The following is a 20,200-nucleotide window of genomic DNA, read 5'->3' as shown; positions in this document are numbered from 1 at the left end:
GAAAGGATTTACATAAATTATTTGTAAAAAATATTTTTAATTACAAAATCACGTAAATGCGATGCTTTTTCGTGTAGTTTATGAAATTTATCACAAATTGATCTTAAAATGTCATATAAGAACCTATATATACTCTAAATAACATCCTATGTTTTCATCAAAAAGAAAAAATGATTTACTGTGCATTAACCCATGATGTTCTATATAAAATATATTTTGTCAATATTATTTTATGTGAAATAACAAAAACATTTTTTACATCTTTAGTCGTGCTTTGTCAAAAAAAAAAACTCTATTGAATAGATTGTACACTGCCATCAATAAAACGCATAAAGAAAGTAAATTTCATGGAATTGGTAGATCTTAATTAAAATAAAAAGCAAAACAAAACTATGTTTTATCTTAGCACCATTGTTTACATAGTTAAAGAATATTAAATCTGATTTTTGTGCTGGAAAAATAGTTTGTGTTTTAACATAAAATGGCACAGCAAAAATAACTCGATACCATATTAAAATGCTAAATTTTTTAGGAAATTGCACAAAAAGATTTATAAACGACATTTAATGCGTTATTTATATTTAATGACTGATGTTTCGTGTGGTTAGTCTATTTAATAACTGCCCCTATATTTTAATTATGATGTAAAAACCATTTATTTATATATATGCTGCTATGAGCATTTCAATAAAAAAGCAAAATGAAATTACATATTCTAGATCAAATGTATAATTATTATTTATATTTTTGCTGTTTTATTCGAATTTTAATATTGTAATTATAATAGTATATCGTGTCGGGAACTGCAATCCTAATCTCTGTCTTATATATATTATCAAAAAACATAAGCCTTTTTTATATTTATTGTATATGCTAAATTGTTTCGAAGCAGGACTATCGATAGTGCTTTTGTCTGTGTGACTAGTTTATGACAAAAATATGTATTAATTTTAAATATAAAATAATAGAAATATAAAACTCCATAACATTCGCCAAAAATGTACCTGATATTATGAATAAAGGCTAATTTATCAATTTTTTTTTCCTTCTTAAAATTAAAAAAGCAATCCTATATGGAATATTTAAATTCAAAAAATTAAATTTTTGTATATATCTTTTTTGAGATTAAAATAAAATATTCAAAGTATTATATGGATTTTATATTTCTTTAATTTTATCCTTTTATAAATACTCACAAAAAATCCCATAATATCAATAAATAAAATATGGTAAACGAATCTCAGATTTTGAATCATACATATATCAAAAATAATCTTAAACAGATATAATCAAGGCTTGAAATATATTAAAAAATTCCTTTGGCATTACAAACATCTATACTTCTGGCAATTGGGAGAAAACCCATACTTATAAACGTCTAGAAAATTTTAACAGCTTAATTTGAAGTTATTTTAGTTTAATGTGCAACAATTAAGAATTTCTTTATTTTTTTTGGTTTAAAATATACAAAATTTTATGTGACATAACATCTTTAAATAAAATTTAGTTGTAGATAACTCTTTACAAAGCAAAAAAAAACTTAGACTTCTAAATCACTAAACCTAAAAGAAATTTTTTGAAACTTTATATTTTTAGTTTATTTTTTTTTATTCATATACTAAGACATATTAATGCATCTTTTTGCAAAAATTTTATGTTATTTATATTTCTCATGTTATAATTATTATCAGCTTAGGCTAAATCCATTTACTTTTTATCATTTCAAACTTCCGATTTTTGTGCAAGTTAATAAACAAAAAAAGCCCTATTCTTATTTTGTTGATAATTTAGTAATAATCGTTATTTATTTTAAGTTGGGAAATAAAAAAATATGTTTGATAAGACTATGAGGAACTAATAAGAATAACGAGTTTAGGTACAATTGAGTTGCTTGAAGTGTGTTCGCATTTGAATTATATAGCATGCTTCAAGAATACCGGATATTTATATAAAAAATATTGTATAATGTGCACTAGTTTTTTGTCAGTGTTTAGATTAAATAACCCATAACTAGTTTTTTTATTTAATCAAATAATCTTCTAAGTTGCTCTATTATCGTTAAATACACGTATAATTGAATTAAATATTATTTTAGACTACTTTACCTTTACCCCTACATTCTAATATATTCAAAGCCTTTTTTGTTTTAATTTTCCTTTTTCATTGTATAATTGATTTTTTTCTCAATTATACTAGTTTGCGAATAGTATAGCTTATGAATTATTCATGAAAATAAAAGCGATTATATGATCTTAAAAGTATAATTGAATCATCAAGATACATTCATTTTTTTTTGCTAATTGTGAAATTTTATAGAATTTTTAAAGTTATAATTATTTTCATATAAAAAATTCAATTAAACATAAAAAACAAATGAATTAATAAGCATATATGGCCTGCAAAGAAGTTTAATAAAAATAGTTCTACGCACTCAAATGTGTATATTATTAATAAAAAAACCTTATTTTAATACAATAAATCTAATACTATATTTATGGAAAGCTAACTAAATATTAATAAATAAACAAATTGAATGTTCTACATTTCCTCTATTTTATAGTTAGATAATTTGAACCTTATATTTCATATTGGTTGTTAATAATGATTCCCTTTGATAATGTCTGTTTATAAAACTCACTTATTGTAGTTACTACATATGTTAATGCTATATTAGATCCATATATTTATATATAGTAAGTCTTTGAAATTTTGGATTTCTGGATGAAATCATTTCTAGGCAATGAAAATAAAAGATATTTATTTACTAGATAACTAATTAAGAATCGATTATATGAATTTTTCTAATAGATTTTTATTATATGATTATAATCAATATTTCTAAAAGTTAGGTCATTGTTAATAAAGATAACTTAATTTTCATTGTAAATTATGTTTCTAAAACAAAATTACCAAAAATGAGTAAAAAATTACCAAAACCTGGTAAATTATATAAGCATTTTATATAATATAAAATTCATCGGTTATTTTGAGCTATTAAACTATCGAAGGAAGGTATTTGTTAATCTTTCGAGAAAAAATAAATTCTAAAATTCATATCTTAAAAGAATTATCTATTACAAAAACTGTAGGAAAAATGTATTGATTCAGAAATATATGCATTCTGTTATCATATTTGCCTCTTTTCTTAAGAATGCTGCCAATATTTCCCTTTTTTTTAATTCACGCAAATTCATTGATAAAGCCACATATTCCTTATTTAAAATAGGCTATTTTAAATGACTGTATTTTAGAATTTGGCTATGGTTTTTCTATTTTGTTGGGTTTTTTTTCATTCTTCGTTTTAGAAGTCATTATTGTGATTTCAACCCGATAAATATCGGGAATTTTAATAAAGCGCCTAAACATAAATATAAAGCACATATACTTGAAATTTTCAGGATTTATTTGTACATTTTATATTTTTTGTGTATAATACTTATTTTTTAGAATAGCTCTAATAAGCATTTTTGTTCATTTTAAAATACATTTTTTTTAATGCACTGAAATCTCGTAATTTAATATAATAAAAATCTATATTTGTTATTATCATCTTAACTCTGTATATATCAGTTTCATGAATCTTAAAATCCAGAGAATGGCGGCCTATATTTCGTAGTTTAGTTTATTGTGGCTAATTTAACAATAAAACCTTGATTTTCGTTGAACTATTTCTATATATGTTCATATCGGTCACTAGGTATCTGAAATGTGCAAAGCTTACCACCATATAAATAATATTTTTACAATTTGTTGTTAGAATCTTAGGTAATTCAGATATGATGTCACGTGTTTTGCTTGATTTTTATTGGTTATTGGATCTAAAGTTTATGACACTCGACTTACATCTATTTGTCCCCGTTAAAAGCCATATTTATTTTTTTAATTTTATGTATTATATCTCAATTGATAAATCCTTCTTTTTTAGGCTAGAACTTTGCTTATGCTGATATTTTAGGTCGATCTTTGATCTTAAAACGGGATTTTCTTACTCAAAACATGAACAATATCAGAAGAAAAAATTTATAAAAATATTTTGTCTATTTTTTACCTTATTCACATCAACCGAACAAATAATATTCACTAAGCACGATATTTTAAGTTTTTAAATAAAAAAAAGCTAAGAAATAAATATGTAATTGTACATATTCCATGAATTTTGGACTTAAGGCTCGGAACTAAAAATAGTGGATCCAAAATAAAGACCGGTATTTTAGAAATATCTTGGGGGATTTTTATAATAATGTGACTGTATAAAGAATTACATTTTGAATAATTCAACTTTTATACTAAATATTGCGATACATTATCTGGTTATTACTACAAGAAAAAGATTAAAATAATAAATAAAATGTATTTTTTATCATTATAAAAATGTGTTTATTTGTATATAATATGAACATTAATGTTTATTTATATTTTACATATTGAAATATGCAGTCAGTAATGACCGAATCAAATCTAGAAACAGCATTTAAAGAAAAATTTATTTAGAAATACGCAAAAGAAAGCAGATAAATGTATGTAAATTTTGGGAATTACCAATAAAAAAAGAAACTCCAATTCTGATTGATAATATTTTTATTGGATAGATAATCAATTTTCTTATTTGTTGAAAAAAAATAACCATCATAAACCCTCATTTTTTTTCAAAATCAGACTTTATATTTTTTTTAGCGAATACAAAGCAAGTAGCGAAGGGTGGCTTATAACACCTTCCTATATGTATTTATAAATGATCTTCATACTTTTCTAACTCTTGCTCCATTTAAATTGATAGAGTCGCATTTAGAAATCTATCACGAAGCTTTAAGAAGACATAAATTTTATAAGCAACATTTTTGACATCTTATATCACGAAATGATGTTAAAAGTCGGAATTTAATCTATATGCTTTTTAATATATCAGACTTAGATAAAAAAACTTGTGGCACGATTTTCATTGATAAAATTGTGTTCATGAACAATACCATTCTTATATACATGTTGTAATAAAAAAGCTTATTTTAAACAAAAATTATATTCAACACATTTAATGAAATCGAGCATTTTAAAAATAAAAAAAAGTAGTAAAATATAGTTATTAGATTTTGATTTTTGTAACCCATTAGGGATGAATTATACATAGAAGAATCTTGATCTGTATTTTTGAAGTAAAAAACTTCGAAATACTAAGTTTAAAAAAAAAATCGAAAATCTGAAATATCATATACATGCTTTTGAAAGATAAAACCACTTATTTATAATTAAAAAATATATAAATTTAAGTATGCCGTAATTTAAGTACAAATATTTTTTTAATAATTCAAAAATTTTAACTATAAGAGAAAGCAGTTCCTAGTCTCTTGTATTTTTTAGTTTTAATCATAAATTATGCAAAAACTGATTTTTATTTCGTGTTGTAAAATTAGAAAAATATAAAGAATGTGTAAATAAAACTTATAAGACCCCTTATTTGCGATGAAAGACTTTTTATCGTTTTTGTGGTCTACCGTGGATATAGATTTATTTTTTGTTTAATATAAATTTAATTTTTTGGTTCATAATTTTGAATACGGAATAATCCGAATAAATTGGTTAATGATCGACAATTTATCAGCCATAAATACTTTGTTAATTTTCTTTTCGCGTACAGATTAATATAATTTGATCTTATTAAAATTTGTCTCCTTTTACTGCTTTAAAACAAGTTATGACTGATTTTTTGTTCTTGGATGAATCATGTTGTTCAATAGATATTTTTACATTTCCTGAACGAAAAGATGAATAGAAAAATTGTAGAATTTTTTTAAATGAATTGTAAACTTTGCTCTTAAATTTTAAAATTTTTGGATAAAATAATTAATTATGAAATAAAACTCCATTGGATGCAACAATAATTTACAAATAAAGTAAATAAAGTCTAATTTGGAATATTTAACAAGTATATAAACATTTGTGAAATCATATTCCATGAAGAATCAATTTAATTTGAAAAAAGTCTTGATCGTAATATGTTCTTTGCTCGCTATACTACTGCTTTTCTGTATAGCAATATATAAATACAGAAATTTTTGCAGTTTTGCAATCAAAGAGAAGAACGAAAGTATTGAGCTTCATTTAATGGCTAAGGAGTTGGATGAAAGAATTAAAAAAATTAAAAAAATAACAGATGAGGATATAAAAAGTACAAAACTTAATAACCTCTTATTAATTGAAACCAAATTACCAGAATTGACCAACATGTATGCAATAGGTGATCTAATCGGTATGATTATGACACACCGAGCAGACTTCCTTATTTTATTAAAGGTTGAAACGACAGATAAGAGCATATTGTTCTTAAAAGAATTAATCAGTCATCTTGTACTTCTTGGAAAAAATAAGATATCTTTGATTGAATATGATGATTTTTTATGCGAGAATTTGCTTCTTGAAGAGTTGTCATCGACTCTAAAGAACAAACATGAAAATCAATTCAAGATATCCAATATTGTATGTCATCATTTCATAAATTCTATAGTGGGGTTACGATACTATGATGAATCTTCAAATTTCATTGCAGATATTAACAATATAGTCCGGGAAATCAGCATCAAAAATGACAAAGAGCAGAAGAAGAAGGATGATATTACGGGTTATATAGACAAAGCGAATAAGGCTGAATCAGAACTCGCTGATTTAAAGAATTCTAACAAGGCATACGAATTAGAAATAAATAATATGAAGCAATCGCAATCTATCGCCGAATCCAGCATCAAAGATCTCCAAGGGGCTTTAAAAAAGGCGCAAGAAGAGAAAGAGAAACTAGAATCCAGTAAAAATATTCAAGATGAAATTGATGCATTAATCAAAGAGAACAGAAATATCGATGTTGAGATAGCAAAAATGGAAACGGTTGTAAAAAAAGCCGAATTAGATCTAGCAACTTTGGCTGATGCAACAAAAAAAGCAGAAGATGATTTAGAAGCTTCAATTGTCAGAAAGAAACTTGCAGAGACAGATCTTACAAATATTACAGTCGATTGTGAACAAGCCAAGATAGATCTAGAAAATAAAAAAACAGAAAATGCCATAAAAGTAGCAGATTTTCAAGACGCAACTAATAGTCGATCGAACGTCTATAGGGATCCCCAGTCGACTCAAAATGCAAAAGATAATTCTGATTCAATTCTAAAGGCTTCTAAAGAATCTAACGAGAAGTCTGCAGCAGAACTTAAAATAGCAGAAGAGGAGTTTATAAAAGCAGAAGATGAACAAAAAAAGGCAATACAAATTCAACAAAATTCAGAAAAGGATTTTATGGATTTTAAGAAAATTAAAGAAACAGAAGAAGCAAAAGAAAATGCCGGTAAAGAGGCCTTAAAAACCGCAGGAGATACCTTAAAAATGTTAAAAACCAAAAAAGAAGAAATAGAAGATAAACTAAAAAGTGCGAATGCAGTTTTAGAGAACGTAAATAATGCACTTAAATTGGCCGAGGAAGAAAAGAATACCATGGAAAAGGAATTAAAAACTGCAAACGATGCAATGAAAGAATTAGAAGAGAGATTAAAAAAATCCACTCAAGACAATATAGAAGACAAAAGAATAGCACAGGAAGCACAAGAACAAATTATTCGATTACAAGATGAAATGAAAGCTTCCAAGGGTACTCAAGAAGAGGAACCTAAAAAAGCACAAGAACAAGCAAAAATATTACAAGATGAGCTGATAGCTTTCAAGGGTGCTCAAGAAATTGAACTTAAAAAAGCACAAGAACAAATGGTTCGGTTACAAGATGAAATGAAAGCTTTCAAGGGAACTAAAGAAGAGGAACTAAGAAAAGCACAAGAACAAATGATTCGGTTACAAGATGAAATGAAAGCTTCCAAGGGTATTCAAGAAGAGGAACTAAAAAAAGCACAAGAACAAATTGTTCGATTACAAGATGAAATGAAAGCTTCCAAGGGAACTAAAGAAGAGGAATATATAAAGGCACAAGAACTGATAGGTCGATTAGAAAAAGAAATGACAGCTATCAAGGGTATTCAAGAAGAGGAACTAAAAAAAGCACAAGAACAAATAGGACGATTAGAAAAAGAAATGATAGATTTCAAGGGAACTAAAGAAGAGGAATATATAAAGGCACAAGAACTGATAGGTCGATTAGAAAAAGAAATGACAGCTTTCAAGGGAACTAAAGAAGAGGAACTAAGAAAAGCACAAGAACAAATGATTCGGTTACAAGATGAAATGAAAGCTTCCAAGGGAACTAAAGAAGAGGAATATATAAAGGCACAAGAACAAATTGTTCGATTACAAGATGAAATGAAAGCTTCTAATGCAACTAAAGTAGATGAACCAAAAAAGGCACAAGAACTGATAGGTCGATTAGAAAAAGAAATGACAGCTTCCAAGGGTATTCAAGAAGAGGAACTAAAAAAAGCACAAGAACAAATTGTTCGATTACAAGATGAAATGAAAGCTTCCAAGGGAACTAAAGAAGAGGAATATATAAAGGCACAAGAACTGATAGGTCGATTAGAAAAAGAAATGACAGCTATCAAGGGTATTCAAGAAGAGGAACTAAAAAAAGCACAAGAACAAATAGGACGATTAGAAAAAGAAATGATAGATTTCAAGGGAACTAAAGAAGAGGAACTCGAAAAAGCACAAGAGCAAATAGTTCGATTACAAGATGAAATGAAAGCTTCTAATGCAACTAAAGTAGATGAACCAAAAAAGGTACTAGAACAAAACCCCCGAATAGAAGAAAAAGCAAAAAGCCCATGGGATTGGTGGATCTGGGAATAAATAAAAGCATATAGTGTTCTTTTTCATTATGGTAGCATTATTAAATACGAAAGAGTTAATATGGCTTATATAATTTTGCAATAATATTATGTCATATGAATTTGAATTGCTTAGAGCATGACCACAATAGCAAAAGAGAGGCTGTTAGAAATCAATATAAATCTTTAAATTCGAACAAATTATACAGGTCTATCAATCAATATATAAAAAGGCGATTGTTGACGCCGATATATAAGAAGAGGCAATAAAAACTACGTAAGAGACGTCAGTAGTACAACTAAAACACATTATAAGGGGGAAAATTTCACCTAAAGAGAAATCTCAAATTACTCAGGCTGGTGCCACTTTATGCAAAATCCTTTATTAACTAAACAAAAAGAATTATAAATCTTTTTAGACTACAAAGATATACAGAAGCTGCCGCTGCATATATAAAAATCATAAGAGAAAAAAAAATTTTATCTAGAAAATATTTTTTAGAAAGAAAGTAAACTAAACTATCAATAGGCAAAAAAAACACTAAAAGGTAATATGGATAAGGTTTAAGTCAAATAAAAAAATTCAAATTTAAGGCAATCAATTTAAACACCAAAATAAAACGTAGGGTTGAAAATACAGCTACGGTTGGTGAAAAACAAAATAAAAGATAAAAGTAAAAAAAACATTTTAATCATTAGAATTTCTTGAACTTGATATCAGATGGCATTGATTGTATTTATTATAACCTGTTTTAGTTTCACATTTTTACCGCGGAAAAATTTATTTTTGTAACATTGTAGGGTACATATGACATTAAATATTTTTGTCGGCATAATAACTTACAATTATTAATTTTGACTATAAAATAAAATGAGCTAATATATAATCATTTTAAAAATATTGCCCTATTTCTTGTGATCGTTTTAAATTTAAAATTTTTGTACGATTTATAAACGACTTCAATACATCTATTTCAATAAAAAAAATTTCAAGTGCTAGTAATTTAAACCTGACACTATTTTATTGTATTATTCTAGGTTTTGATGCTTCATTTGGGGGTTTAATTTGGGACTTACATAAATAAAACAGTAATAATTTGTCACCATCAAAACAAAATTTTAAAATATATTAAAAATGTTGAAATATATAAAAAGGGATGAAAACTTGTGGCAGAATATAATCATTACATATTTAATAATAATATTTATAAAATAGTTTTTTGATAAAAAACAAATGTATATACAAGAATAAACTATATAAAGACATATTCGTTCAATATCTTATGTTGAAAAAATTATAAATATATATAAAAGCATATATCGACTTTGTACGAGCGCTAAAATAAAAATCGATAGAAAAAATATAAATTTTTCGCTATTTTGTATATTTGAATTTTTCTTCTTCTTACTTTGAGTTACTCTTCTTCTATATTTTTATATATATTGTATCAAAGTAATAACAATTGTCATACCAAATACTCAATCCCGCACGGAATATTATGAAGTTTGAATGCTTAATCTGTTTTCTTGTTGTATAAGAAAATATACAAAACGGTATCAAAAGGTTTTTTTGGTTTTCTATTAAATAGAAAGTGAAGTTTCTATATTGAAATGACGCGTTTAGATATGAATTATAATTTTATACGATAGAGTTCATGACTTAAACATGAAAAATATTTCTACTCATATAAATACGTGTTTTAAGTACTAATTCTGACATGAAAACATTTTTATCGTGAAACACGTATTTTTACTGTTATACAACTGTAATCTATTTATGCTCAAGTATATATAAGAGATACATTTGAATTTTGATTGTATGAACATTAAATCATTGGTTAATTCTATTAAAAAAATATGAAATTATATTTTAATCAGAAATCATAAAAGATTCTCTGTAGCAAATTTATAATAGAATGCAATTATCAGTGTGTCTAAATATTACATTAAAGTTCCAATTAAAAGACATCACCGATTAGAAATCATTATCTATAATATTTTCATAAAATTGAAATAAAATTTACATGGTTTCTGCAAATAGCAGTTGCTAATAAATACTCAATGCAAATATTACATTGAGAATTCTCTAATCGAAAAAAATGTCACTATATCAAACATGTAAACTAAATTATGTTTTTGATTGTTTTGTAAATTTTATTTTAGACTCTTTATTAAAGTTTACATATGCGAGATGAAAAAGGTTTTGAATATATAATTGTATTGTTTTATACATAGAATTTTTATAGTTTTGGTTTTCAAAGATTTTTTATTTTACATTTTGCACATAGTTGTAATTTTTATTTACAAATCATTAACTTTAATTTTAATAAAAAAATACTTCTTTTGCATTTCCGCATAAAGCATTAAAAAAATATAAAAGTAAATTAGACTTACTGCTTAAACACAATTGTGCAAATATTGTGCCCAAGTAATGACTAAATATATATACCCAACCGATTTTAAATTTTCTTTTATTGATTGATTCATCTAAAAAAAATTATAATATCTTTTTAGATTTATGCATAGATGTTGTTTTCTATAGTAGTTTATCTACTAAATATTTTTATCACATCTAACGAATAATTTACCTTATATTTGATGATTCATAATGCCACAATATAATTGCCATTTTCATATTGTATCTAAATTATGTAATTTTATCATATTATTTTCTGATCTAATAATTATGTGTTTAAATTTTATTTTAAAGTGATGTTTAAAATAATAACCCTATTTAAAAAAATCATATTAATGAAATTATATTTACTCAAATTTTAAGATTAGTTTGACACTTTAATAGAAAATAAATATTATTCATACTTCTTTCACTAAATTTAAAATAAATACACCAAATTTTTTACTTATATAAATCTAAATTAAAGTTCGAAGCTTAAGTTATTTGAAAAATGTGTAAACTCTAAAAACCATCATTCTATCGAATCATTTTTAAAACAGTTGAATATAATTCTTCTATTATACACAAGAATATAAATGTGTAAAAACCAATTTTTTCGATAACTATTAAAAATTACAATTTTTGTCTATAGATTAGCATTAAAAGTAAAATGAAGCCGTATGTGTGATGAAAAATATCTGATTCATAATTATAAATGTATAATCAATATTCATTCGAAATTTTTTCACATAGCATGTAAAAATATTTCACTTAAAGATTGCTTGCCTATTTAAGTATATAAATATAAACCGTATAATAAAATTATACTACACTCGTAGATTTACAGTAACTAAAACCGAGTTATGTGAATTGTTAAAAAGATAATATATGTGAAAAAATTGAGATTATATCATGTATAGCTTTAAATTTGTTTATAATGATTTCCAAATTCATCAAAAATAAATAAAAAAAATTTATATAATTTTTAAATTAAAAATAATCTTTTTGATGTATATTTTCTCTATAATTACAAAACTATGAATAAAAATTCCGACTTTTTTTGAATTTCAAATTTCGATAGATTAAATTTTTAACGCTAAGTATATTTTTGTTATGGGTGAAGGAAGTGTAAAACACTATCTATATTACTACAAAACTCTTCTTAATTTGGAATACAGGAATTTTTATACATAATTATTGTGTCAGACTTATTTATATATACTTATTTTATTTTTTTCTCCATAGTTCATAGTTCATTATTCAAAAAACAATAAAGTTCGATTTTTATTGTAGTACACCAGGAAAGTCAAACCATATACGCATATATTCCAGAGTTCATATTAATTCACATATAAAGCACAATGAACAAATGTATTTTTTTATGCTATAAAATAATAAATATACTAAGAAAGTTTACTATTATTGCAAAAAAAAGAATTGATAGCGAAAGCGTTACATTACCAGGATAAACAGTTTTTTTATTATAGTTTGATAGATGGTTTTACAATTCTTTCGTAATAAAATAAGAAACTACCCCGAAATGTTTGATTTTTTTTCTTCTATTTTTACATTATTATAATCATATAACTTTTAGTTATATAATTAACCTTTGTTTAAACTTTGCATCTTAAAATACCTTAAATGCCATTTATATTTTCGTTTTTTTAGTTGGTATATTTTTTAAAACACTTTTATCCTATTATATCTTGTTTCACTTTTATTTAATATCCCATGCATCAAAATAAATATATGGGTTGTATCTACTTTTCACATATATTAAAATTAAAAAAGATATTCTATAATATAGAATTTCCTTTTTCTTAGTATTTTAAGATTGATTAATCAATAAATTTGGGTTTAAATATATTGTGCTGTTTTTATATTTACAATTTTCTTTTGAATTTTTTTAAGAGAGTTACAGTTCATGCGGTTTAGTTCATACGCTTTCTTAGATATATTTTGGCTGATTGATCCTAGATTGTGTTATTTTAATTTTGTTGTATTAAAATTTAGGGATTTTTCTACAGTTTTTCGTGTTTCACTATTAAAGCTGGTCCTTTGTATAATAAAATCTAAAAATCTATTGATTTCAGACATTTATAAGCTTTAATCAATTATTTATATTAATTATAAGGCTAATCTATATACTAATGAATTTCATTAAAAAACCATATTCCATAAGTGGAAGTTTTCGAATGCCCTTCAAATATCGCAATCAATAAAATATATATCTTTGCACGCACTTTTTATGCCTTCGTTATTCCTAGATTGCGCATTTATCAAATAAAATTATACTAATGATAAATAGATTAAAATACGACTGCGTTTTTTTTATTTTTTTAGTTGCAGCGATAATATAAATTTAGTTAATGCTTTTTCCAGAGGAAATATCACATAAGATGATCAGTTAAATTTTACTGTTTTTTTTTTCAAAATTCATGACGTCTTTTATATATTTTTTAAATACTACAGATCTACAAAATCTTGATGCATAATTTACTTTTTTATATAATATTAATATAAAAAGTGTATAAACATGCATTATTTTATTTTTAGTATGCCCATATTGAATAATATGAATTTAAAGAATGACATACGTAGATTATTTACTTCAGGCTATCATACATAATTATAATGTGTTTAGTTTGACTTTTTTTGTAATATGTGTAATAGTTTAAAATTTTATTTGATCCAAAATAAGTTTTACCCCGTAGTAAAGAACAACTAATTTATTGTAACACTCTTACATAGGGGAATATATTTCTTATGATTAATTTATAAAAAAAAACATTCTAGAATGCTCTAACAATAGCTTTAAATATGTGCCCAACATTTGTATAATTATTTTTGATCAATATTTCAAACATCAAAGCCTCGTAATTTTAATATCAATATATAGTTTAGACCCAGTGCCCGACATGACAGATTTCATAAAAATATTTTAATCTGTCTTTTCACAATTTTTTTCAAAGATTCCATTTGGTTCAAAAAAATGGTTATTGTGTTTAATTAATTACTCGATCAAAAAATATTTCCTATGTATAGTGTAAATATACAATTTAGGTTTATATGCAATATAATTTCTAAGAATTATTTCTGTATCTCTGATAAGATCTATCAGTGGGTTTATACATTAAATTTTAGGAGAAAGAAACAATTCACATAACGCAGTGTAAATTTATCTTTACATATACAAACACGTTTAAAGAGGTAAGTGTCTATAATTTCTATATCATTTAATATTTATTGGCTATTATATGGTATAATGTCACGGGAAAAATCCAATATGGGCTTTGGTTCTGGTAGATCACTGCTTTTCTAGTATACCGAATATAAAATTGTGCTCGCTAAAATATCTTCTGATGAAATCTTTATTTAGATTAGATTTTGACACGAAATTTTTATTAATATACATAGTAAAAAGGTTCCAAGATAGATCTCGCCGAAAATTTATGTTTTATATTTTATTACAATAATAAAATTACAAAAAAAAAGCTAAAAAGTGCAATTTAGGTGTTTCTATGTTTTGTATCTGGCTTTTAAGAAGAAGATCTATAACATTATAAAAAAAAGAATCATGTATTAGATTCATTGAGTTTATTCATTTATTTTATATATTTGCAAAATATGTGTCTACCTCTGCCACCAAAAAGATTCATATTTATATCTAAAACACGTATAAACATATTTACCAATATAAGTTAATATATATCATCAAAATGTGTTCATATGCACAAGATTATAAAGTAAACATCCTATGATGAAATGAAAATGCATATTTGTACTATACCGACCGCTTTTAGTATAAAATCAGCAAAAAAAGCACAAGAAAATCGACATTAAAGATATTTATGAAAAAGCGCAATCTAAAGAAAAAAAACAAAGCACTTTTTTTTCAATATTTTTAGATGGAAGTAATTTATAACAGCTTACATTCTATATATTGACTTTTATCGAGTTTTACGATGCTAATATTTACACCTCAACACTACGCTACAGTTTAATATCAAAATTGATTTTGTTTTATAATTTGTTTATGCGTTGTCTTTCTTATATATGAATTTTTATGCATTTGAAAAATAGAAGCTCAATTTTTTCTAATGGCAATCTAGTTGTTTTATATTTTTTTTTTCTATTCCACTGTTTATAAAAGCGATAATATTTTGGATGTGCAATGAATGATAGGTATACAAATTCAATATAATCGATATGAACAGTCAAAATTTATAACAAAATTATTAAATAAAAGTTATATGTAAAAATTTGATTTAAAGAAATTTTTTCAAAATTATATATAAAAGAAACTTTGTCATATATATTTCGTTGTTTCTATATTTATAGATTAGAAGTTTTCACACATAATATTATATTGTCTTTAAGGCTTAAAAATCTGTAAGCTCACTAGCAATTTGACAAAAATTTGATTTTTAGTGTTAATCTGTTTTAAGTTTTTTTTTGCTGCTTACAACTGTTTTGTTCTTATCGCCACGTTGTCAAAGTATTCAACAGCATTCTTAGATTCAATATTTTAAATGTCGACTATTCGAGTCTTATATCAAATTTGGAACTTATATTTATAAAATCATGTTTTCTCATTTCTGTTATGAATCACGCTCTTATTTTTTTGCTATTCTCTTAATTTTAGAATAACATTTTATATATTTATAATATTCTATCGTTTTTAATTCGTATCCTATAATCGTAGAACTTATCATGTATTTACCATATGTTATATCGTCTTTGCATCACCCCCCAGATAACTTTACTCCTTCTATACTGTATTTGCTAGCTTCTTATGAATATTATTGTAAAATATGGTCTTTCAGATTAAACTGATGCTTCTTTCTACTTAAAAGAGCAGAATTAGAACTTAAGTGTGGTTAAACAGTTCGAATGCATTAGTTCTTACATACATACTAGTTACCCATTTATTTTTCCTATTTAAATTTAGACTATAATTGATTTTTTTCCTATCAATAGTATCTGAATTTAAATCTTAATAAAACACAAATCTTAAAGAAATTTGCATAAAAATCATAGAAGTGCAGTTTATATATGATCTGCATTTTATTTTAGCAAAAAGATCTTCGCCATCAAAAATTTTATTTCTTAATATTTCGTCTAGTATTTTTGTTTTTTTTCTATCCGAAGGTTTTGTGAACATAATTATTATGGAACCTAAATCGAAGCTCTTTTTAAATGTTTCTATGTTTCAGGCTTTTTATCATTTATTAGTTTGCTTTATAGGTCTCAAAGTCGGTACTTTGTTCTGATTTCATTTTACCTGGGTAAATTGAAATCATTTTTATGGATTTAGGCAAAAGAGTGCGGGTCTTTGTAAATGGCACTGTAGTATGTGGCCTAAGCCTCAACCAAAACGCAGCACCATTTTGTATGAATCTACTCAAATGATAAATACCGCATTTAGGCGGTCTATTGAAACTCTATTTTTAAACCATAACAATATTTACAAGCTAGGAATAAATAGGATTCTAGAGGTATGGCGCAAAAAAAATGACTCGTATTTTATTATAACTTACGCCGTTTGGCATGGATATCTTAGAGTGTGAATTTTTATTGGTAGGATATTATGCCTGCAACAAAGAGTGACAGTTTTGGTCCTCTTTATGATCATAAAGCCTTGTAAAACATGTTTCATCTAAATAAATCCAACTAGCTAAAGTAAATTCATAGTATCTAATGCAAGGGTCCATCTAATAATAAAATATGCTTAATAATTATAATATGGCTTCCTAAAAAGATAATAATTGTAAAATTATATATAAATTATAAATATAGGATAGAACTCTTAGATTAAACAGAAACAATCCTAAATAATTTTTAAAAATGCAGATTACGAATATTTTATTGTCTTTAAATGTTCCCCTATCTAATTATATAACAAAAACAATTTTTTAGTCTTACTAACTTATTCTAAAGCGTTTTTTTAATTCTTTTATGATATTAAAATGTTTTGTCATTAATTTTCATGTTTTAGATCGCTTAACTTTAAGTTCTTTATATCATTAGATGATTTTTTGTTTTGAAATTGTCAAAAAATAATTATGATAATAATTTTTATTTGCCTGCTATTTGCGCCTGCATTCTTAAAAAAAGTTATGCAGAATTTATAAATTCATATACAAATGACAAATATGAATTTTTCTAAGTTTAGATACTTTTCAAAAAGCACTATTTTGCTTATAAAAATTTGCATATATCAAACAAGTGATGTATGCGAACATAAAAAACATATTTTTCACGCTAGTAAAATAAAATCAATTTTTTAAAAAATATCAGACTGTAATAAATGTTCTTGTTAAAGCTTAGTAAAGGAGCACTATTATGCAAATGATGCACTAATACGACTTAATATAACAAAAAATAATTCGGATGATCTATACAATAGTACTCCGCGCATTCATAAAGATGTCAAGCTTTCAATTAATATATATATCGACAAAAAAATAGAAAAAAGCATACAAATGTGATACTGCATTTCAGAAACGCATATAGTATGTTCTAAGCCTGAAATTATAATTAAAAAAATAGAAAAAATATCTTAGTGTAACCTATTCCTGATCTTCTCAAAAAAATGGCGATCGAATATCATTCGTGAAAGTATATGAAATTTGTAAATGCCTAATCTGCCAAAAATCGTATGAAAAAAATATTGTGCCAACCTAAAATGTGATTGAATTTTAAAATGGTTTTGACTTTGCGGAACTTTATGAATAATTCTTGTGGTGTCTGTATATTAGAAACCATCAGTTTAGAAGAGAAATATTTTTTTATCAGCATGCTAATATTTGAAAATTATTACAGCAAATAAATGAAAAATAAATTACTTGATGTAATTACATAGATAAATCCTATGTTAAGGTGTTGCATATTTCATTGATTACAATTTAAAAAGCTTTAAACAAGGTCAGAAAACAAGTTTATATATATTTCAATTTTAATTGTTATACAGAGCAACTAAAAAAGATGTAATTTCTCTTAAATTAATGTAAACAAATTCTTTCAGGTCGAATAAAAATAAAATAAGTGACGAAATAATGATAATGGATATAAACTCGAACAGTAGAGATTATAATTATAAAACTGAAAAATTACATGCCATAAAAAATCCGAATAATAGTAAAACATGAACATCATATTAAAAGAAAAGTCTTTTAATAAAAATAATATACGTTTATATTTTCATTGTAGAAATATATATAAGTGAAATTTATACAAATGTTATAATAAAGGTAATGAATATACAATTATAACTTTATTATAATTATTAAAATATGGCATTGTAAATTATCAAGAATATAATATATTTTCTTACTTCTATTTTTATATAAACACAAGCTTAATTATCATAAAACAGGCATTTATATCACATTTTATTGCGATAAAAGATGCCAGTTCGTACGAAGTCATTATTGATTGATAAAATAGAATGTGTCTGATTGGATTTATATTTACCTCGACTAGAAGCTTTATGGTAACCACTATAAATACTTTGTTTCTATTTTCCCTCTGTTTATCGCATGTAAGAGTAAATTGAAATTCACATTAGTTAGTCTTTTATTATAAGTTAGAATACATAAAACAGCAAATAAATAGTATAAAGTTTTTTGAAACGACCGAAATAATTTTTACTGCTGTTACTGAATGCAAAATAGCATAATTTTTTTATATTACAAAGTATATTTAAATGCATTAGTAGTTTTATAAATCAAACTATGCTTTAGATACTACGAATTAAGACCGTAGAACCTCGTTGCATATTTATATTTGTATAAAATTATATTAGATTATAAGAAAGTAATCTCTTTATTATTGCACTAGGAAAAAAATAGCTAAAACTAAACACAGAAGTTTCTTTTTTGCTCTTAGTTTTTTTTCTTTTGCGGGTGATAAAAAGCTCGTCTTAAAGAATCAAAAAAGAACGAATACATTAGAACAAATCTTTTAGCACTATTAAATGATTTTGTGTTCATAAAAAAGGAATTATGGAATTCTTAAGATTACTATTCAGTCATTCATACAAAGTTTAATATATCTTTAGCACATTAGATATGCATTTTCATGATTGTGCAATTTATTTTTAATTTCTTTTTTCGAATCTAAATATAATTTAATCATTTTGAATTTAATATATCTATTTTACAACCGATTGAATCTTATAACACGTTTACATAAAATTTTAAATTTTTAGAAAGTTACTGTTTTATATATCTATTTATATTATTTGTACTAGTACCTCACCTATTTCTACATGTTTATAATAGAGCAAACAAAATCCAAGACTTTTAAAATGTAATTTCTACTATTATAAGATTCATCTTGCATAAATTCGTTGGATTTCATAAAAATTCCCCCCGTATATGCTATTAATAAATATGCGAGAAATCAGATTCCGTAAATCAATATACTAACTTTTTTGGTTTAGTTTATAACATCATCTAATAAAAAATGTATGTTATACATGATTTTACACTAAAATACTCTACCTTGGAATATTTATTATCGTACTTAAACTTTGTTAGATTTATTCCGATTCCGTATTTTATTTAAATCAACTCACAACTACACATGTATTTAATATCATGATTTTTGGATTTTATTTTACATGTATTTATTTGTTAATATATATTTTATCTATTTAGACATATTCAGCCTATCGGGAATATTGCACGACTATTTAGTGCATCTTTTGGTACCTTCCCCTGTTTATCTTCAATCACTACTCTAATTTTTCAAATGAGATAAATTCAAGGGTTTTCCGAAGTGTGAGAGCTTGCATGTATGCTTCTACTTCGTCCGGGATTTATAGCCTCTTAACAAATTGTTTATTAATTTTTTCAACAAATCATCCCAAGTCATTACATACGTTATTATTAGTTTACATATGAAACATAACCAAGTTCATATGCCAAGATGTCATACTTCCTATATTTTTCATTCTCAACTTCAGTTAAGGTGTCAAAGCTAGTTTTATCTATTTCAATCAACGTAATAATTTTTCTTTTTTATCGTATAGAAATAACAGGTCTATTTT

This window comes from Rhyacophila brunnea, unplaced genomic scaffold (assembly GCF_057557595.1).
Source record: "Rhyacophila brunnea isolate RB1 unplaced genomic scaffold, BYU_Rbru_1.0 scaffold_123, whole genome shotgun sequence".
In the NCBI taxonomy this organism is placed as follows: Eukaryota; Metazoa; Arthropoda; class Insecta; order Trichoptera; family Rhyacophilidae; genus Rhyacophila; species Rhyacophila brunnea.
Note: the sequence above shows the minus strand (reverse complement) of the source record.